Source organism: Hemitrygon akajei, chromosome 12 (assembly GCF_048418815.1).
Source record: "Hemitrygon akajei chromosome 12, sHemAka1.3, whole genome shotgun sequence".
Classification (NCBI taxonomy): Eukaryota; Metazoa; Chordata; class Chondrichthyes; order Myliobatiformes; family Dasyatidae; genus Hemitrygon; species Hemitrygon akajei.
The window spans coordinates 103,239,006-103,245,005 of NC_133135.1; the positions used below are offsets into that span (position 1 = coordinate 103,239,006).

The 6,000-nt window shown below is 47.8% G+C and overlaps 1 protein-coding gene across 1 annotated transcript in view; it reads right to left on the reverse strand.

The window, feature by feature from the left end:
- LOC140737330 (leucine-rich repeat and fibronectin type III domain-containing protein 1-like) overlaps positions 1-3,095 on the reverse strand; it is a 539,382-nt gene extending 536,287 nt beyond the window's left edge. Inside the window, exon 1 of the mRNA XM_073063762.1 lies at positions 2,201-3,095. The gene's annotated coding sequence lies outside the window, so the exon portion shown is untranslated. The remainder of the gene's footprint in view (positions 1-2,200) is intronic.
- Between the last annotated feature and the right edge of the window lie 2,905 nt (positions 3,096-6,000).

Here is a 6,000-nt window from a genome sequence, read left to right on the forward strand (position 1 = left end):
CCCATCTACTGCTGACTGCCCTGATCACAAGATCTGAGAGGGGCGGTGGGGCGAAGTGAGAGGGAAAAAAAGCTACCAACAAGACAGCGTCCCTAACGTGCAGGACACAGCGTTGTCTCAGCGTACTGCATACCCTGCATAATGCACGTCTTTTATATATAATACTGTGATATACCGTGACCTTCAATGCATTCTTAACGACGCCTCCACTCACGGCATAAGTTCAGCCACCACTTTTCCATCTCCTGAAGAAATTCCCCGATTCGGAGCCTCGTTCTATGATCCCAGCCCGAGTGGGTGTCGATTCTGCCGAAGGGCTGAATGAGTCCTCGGGTGTGGGAGATCGGCCGGCACTGACTCAGTGTTTTATCTGTTCCAGATTCGGCCAGGGAACCTGTTCCCAGCGTGGGTCCACCTTCGTTCGCGTTCAGTTGTCAATATTCCGAGCCCAATATCCTGCAAATCCTGCTTCTGGGGGGGGGGGGTGGGGGGTGGGGGGTGGGGGGGTGGGGGGGGGGGAGTTGTAAGTCCCCAAACTCGGACTGAGCTGGGATTGTCGGCATTCGGGTGGGGTTTGTATTCCCTGATTGGCTCCCAGCGACCAAGGTTGAGTAGCGGAGCTGAATATAATGGAATAAGCGCGTGAAGGAATATACATCCGACAAGGAAATAATTTGTCTTTAATAATATAGTACTTGCATTGTGAGCCGGCTAATTATTCCTGTATTTCGATGACCAAGGTAAGGAAATGGAAGGGCTTGTGCCCGGCGACATTGGAAAGAGAGGACAGGAGCCGTGCTCGGTCAAGGCAACGGTTTGGTGTATTGATGACCGCCGGATTAAATCTCAGCTGTGTGCTGGGTTTCTGCTTCTCCGGGCGCGGCCCTCTGCGTTAATAAACTGCCAGGTGGCCGATGTGGAGTCGTTAAACTTTGAAACGGCGGGTTAACGAAGAACGGAATCGCCAGTGGTGTTACTAAAACAAGACACTGCTCGGGCAGCCGGCTCCAGTGGAGTGGCTGCAGTTCTGGTTCTCGCCGGTTCAGCGACGAGACTGAGGAGAATAATAGTGTACAAAAGGCCATGGATCATTTCAGTGACCGGTCACTGACACAGCTTAACACGGAACAGCAGAAAATAGGGAGTGGTGCGAATTAACAGCTGTGCACGTTCTGCCCATTATTCAATTTCGAAAACTACTTATACAACTTGTGTGGCACAAACATCCCAATTGGGAATATCTTTCAGTGCACAGATCACACTTTTCTACATTGCTTTAGAATTATTCTCAACACACCCACTCCCAGCGCCCACGCCCCACTAACCCCACCCTCATGCTCTCCTACCAGCGCGGTGGGTTTTTTTTTCTGTCTTGTACCCCAGTACAAACCCCGGGAATTTGTTGTATGCAGAATCATCGCCATGCACTCCCGTCATAAGTGACCGAAATTTTGAAAGTTTCACTCGATGAGAGAACTGATGGTAACCGAGGAGATGTGAGCACAGACTCGCCCATCTGTCTCCCTCGTCCGACCTGGTAATAGAGAGAGTGATGCAGGAATAGCACCTTCGGTGTTATGCACGGGCGAGCTCGCCACTGCAACATTGCTCTGGAATACAGACACATTCCTGCATTTCATTACCCGAACCACAACTCATTATTTTTAATGGGAACGCCAACCACAGTGTGATGGCTTTCAAAATCTCCTTCAGTCTTTGCACCTAGAAATCTTGGGCAGTTTGGGGTTGAATCATGCTTTGTTACAAAGCTTCTTACATTAAACCAGTGACGGTCAGTCCGGATATATATAGTGATTCAGGGGGAAACAAGTCAACTATATCAAATTAGGTGAAGGACGATAAGACCTATGCAAGGTCTGAAAGAATTTTTGTGCATATATTATTCATGTAGTGTAATATTAGCCCAGCCATATTGAAAAGTTAAATGCAGAGATATATTTTTTTGCTTTTTTAACTAGGCAAAGTGTAACCCCCTTTTTGCGGCGCCACTACAATATTATCGGTGGAGTTGCATTTTACAGATTGGTTGAACCCGAACATTCAGCAGAATCAGAAAAGCAACGCACTGACACCCCGGCTCACCACCTGCACACGGAAAAGACTCTTATAAAAAGATCGTTTAAGATACTGCAATAAACGCCACGCTACTCGGCGAGGAAAGATTTGTAGAACCGTTTACCTTTAGGAGGAAACATTAAACAGAATCGGGCGGCGGAGGGCGACGTTCCGATCAGTCTCAGTACTTCTCCCTTTGCAGCCTCGTTGTTCAGGGGGAGGGATAAAATTCTGTCCCCCTTATGTGAGAGGAGCTCAGAAAAGCCACAGCCTTCCAGAGGAGCGGTGGCTAAAGGCAGCTTTACATCAAGAACGAAATAATTCACGGCGCTGGAACTTCAAATTCGTCCCTCCTCGCCGGCGATGGTTTCAGCACCACGGTCAGTTCCCGGCTACCACTCGTAGCCTTTCCTTCCACCCACACTTGCAGAGGCTCCGGCTCCCGGCCAAGAGCAGGACAGCCCCCAGGCTGGTAATCCTGTCCTTGGGGGTCCACGGCGCTAGAAGGAATGCGCTTCCCGAACCGCCTGCCGACCCTCCCGGAAAAGTCTCTCGCTCAGGAAGGTTACGATCAACTGGAGGGGAACTAGGGGCATTCTCACTGGCAGTGCGGGTGTACCCGAGGCTCGGCAGAGCTCAGTGTGGTCTCAGGCAGGCTTCACACCCCCTTCACTGCCCCCCAGAGACACACACCTCAGCCCGCTGTCCTTGCAGAGGCTGGGAGCTATCCAGATGTTTGCCTATCACGGAGCCCGTCACAGACCCACAGATCGCACAGCTGCAGCAACATCTGGAACAGCAGCTCTCCCCTTTCCCGATCGCCTCCTTTTAATCCTGACTACATCCGTTCCGATCTGGGAATATCCTCTGCCCGAGTCGGGAGCGACGAACCCTTTCACTGCCCGCCTCTCTCTCCCTCAGTCTGCCGATCCCCGGCAGTCAATTCCGAAGGCATTCTCCGCTTCGGGACGGGCGCACGGAAACACGGGCTGGAGGAGGGCGAGCTCGGCAGCTCTCTCAGCGTCTCATGCATATGAATGAGGGAGGCTTACGTTAGCGCGGCTGTAAGAGAGAGAAACCAGAGGGAGGAGGGTGGGGGTGACAGAGACAGAGAGAGTATTGTGAGAAGATGCAGAGAGGCAGACGGAAACAGGCGGAACACTAAGGGAGAAGACTCCTTTTGCAAAAACAAATTCTATGGGATTGTTTGCTCTATTCAAAGCACAGAGAGATTTCTTCTAATTCATTATTGGGATCTTGGGTCGCTGGCAAGGTTTGCTGTTCCCAGCTTTTCTCCAGTTCATCTTCAGAAGATGGTGGTGATCTTCCAGGGATCTGGGGTTCTAATGACAATGTAGGTTCCACAAACTCCCCACTGGTGGTTCCGGGGTTGCCTGATGGGACACGTGGATAGATAGTTTGGTCGGTGGTCTGTTCATTCTGCCATTTTCTTCGATCTCCCATGTATTCCCAATCGATAAACTCAAAGTTTTCAGTGCCACCAAATGCTCCTGGTCAAGTGTCAGAGTGGCTGCTGTGTCCTTTGAAGGACGCAGTGAAGCTTTTTCTCTGACCTCCTGGTATTCCCCTGACCAGCCTCAGAGCAGGATGATCATAAAGTATAGAACTGCAAAACACAATACTGGCCCTTCGGCCCATTATGTAATGCTGACCTATGCTACTCCACAATCAATCGAACCCTTCCCTCCCCCCACAGCCAACAACCCTCCATTGTTCTTGCACCTGTGTGCCTAAATAAGAGTCTTTTAAATATCCCTAATGTATCATCTTCTACCACCAATATTGGCAGTGGATTCCAAGCAGCCACCAATCTCTGTGCAAAATAAAAATCTATCTCTAACACCTCTCCTAGATTTCCCCCCACTCAGCTTAAATGAATTTCGTCTGGCATTGGCATTGATAACAATAAGAGCATAATACAAGGGAGCAGAATTAGACTATCCAGCACATCAAACCTATTCTGCCCTTTGATCATGATAGGTTTGTGATCCCCTCAACCCCATTCTCTTGTCTTGCTCCCCATAATCTATGAAGCCTTTACTAATCAACAAGCACCCCCATGTGCTTTGAGATATTCACTTTTGTAGTCCAAATCTCTGAAACATGCAGTTAGTCCAAAGTTCAAAGTAGATTTTATTATCAAAGTGCATATATGTCACCATATATATAAGTCTGAGATTCAATTTCCTGTGGGTATACTCAGCAAATCTATAGAATGGTAACTGTAACAAGATCAATGAAAAAGCAGACAGGGTGCAGAAGACAACAAACTGTCCAAATACAAATATAAATAAACAGTAATAATTGAGAAAATGAAATAACAAGATAAAGAGTCCTTAAAGTGAGATCTTTGGTTGTGGGAGCATTTCAATGGATGGGCAAATGAGTGTAGTTAGCCCTTTGTTCAAGAGCCTGATAGCTGGGAGGTTGTAGCTGTTGACAAACCTGGTGGTGTGAGTCCTGAGGCTGTTGTACCTTCTACTTGTTGGCAGCAGTGAGAAAAGAGCTTGGCCGAGATACAGAGGATCTATGATGATGGAGGTTGCTTTCCTACAACAGCATTTCATGTAGATATGCTCAATAGTTGGGAGGGATTTACCTGTGATGTACCAGGTTGAATCCACTTCCCTTTGTAGGATTTTTCTTTCAAAGGCATTGGTATTTCCATACCAGGCCATGATGCAGCCAGCTAATACAATCTCCACTACACATCTATACACTATGAGCTTATTGCTGGGATTGAAGTCATGATATTCAAACTCTCTTTTCTTTGGCTAGGCAAACTTGGTGTTGGCATGCTGGAGAGTTTGCAACTTTCATCATTGGTGTCCACCTTCAGCAAGAGGTGGCCGCCACAGTATAGGAGGTGATCCAATTTACCACAGTGATGTTTTGTTCCTATGTTGGGCAAGATGGTGCAGCAAGGGCTTGTTCTGTGGATGCTGAATGTAAGGAACTTGTACACATCTGCTTCAGTGAATGTCTTATCACATGAGGAATATTTGATGGCTCTGGTCCTGTACTTACTGGAATTCAAAAGAATGAGGGAGGATCTCATTGAAACCTATCAAATGTTGTAAGTAGAGAGGACATTTCTTATGGTGGAGGAGTCTAGGACCAGAGGACACAGCCTTTTAGAATGGAGATGAGGAGGGATTTCTTTAGTCAGAGGGTGGTGAATCTCTGGAATTTGAGATGGTTGTGGAGGCCAAGTCATTGGGTATATTTAAGGCAGAGATTGATAGATTCTTGATTAGTCAGGGCATGAAGGGATAAGGGGAAAAGGCAGGAGATTGGGGCTGAGAGGGAAAATGGATCACCCATGATGAAATGGCAGAGCAGGCTTGATGGAACAAATATCCTAATTCTTCTTCTATATCCTATGGTCTTATGCTGAGTGTAAGGTCCATGTACACACCTGCTTGAGTGAATGAACTAATGCCAATACAGTGTTCAAGCTCAGCGCATGCAGATACATGACCATTTTGCTTGTGTTATACCCATATAGTGAGTGACAGCCTGTCGGTCCTTGAGTTGTGGGACTCGGAGAAGTGACATCAAAACAGCAAGTTTCTGGCCTCCCGCTCTCAGTTGTTGCAGTAGCAACAAGTGAAAGAGAGAGGGAGCCTGTCTGAGATACCAAAGTGCTGGGACTTGACTGTAGTTTTATTGGACTCCAGAGCAAGGTCTCTTTGGGGGCTTTGCTATTGCTTGCATGGTGGGGTGGTGGGGCGGAGCAGTGTTTTTGCAGAATCATTGGGGCAAGAGGAAGAGGGTAGGGCTGATGTTTTTGCCACTGCTTTTGCATTGGAGGGGGAGGTAGGCTTTGGGGTTCTGACTTTTCTGTCATTCATTCATTTTTTTCCTTCTGTTTTGAGGATGCCTGTGAAGAGTAAGAATTTC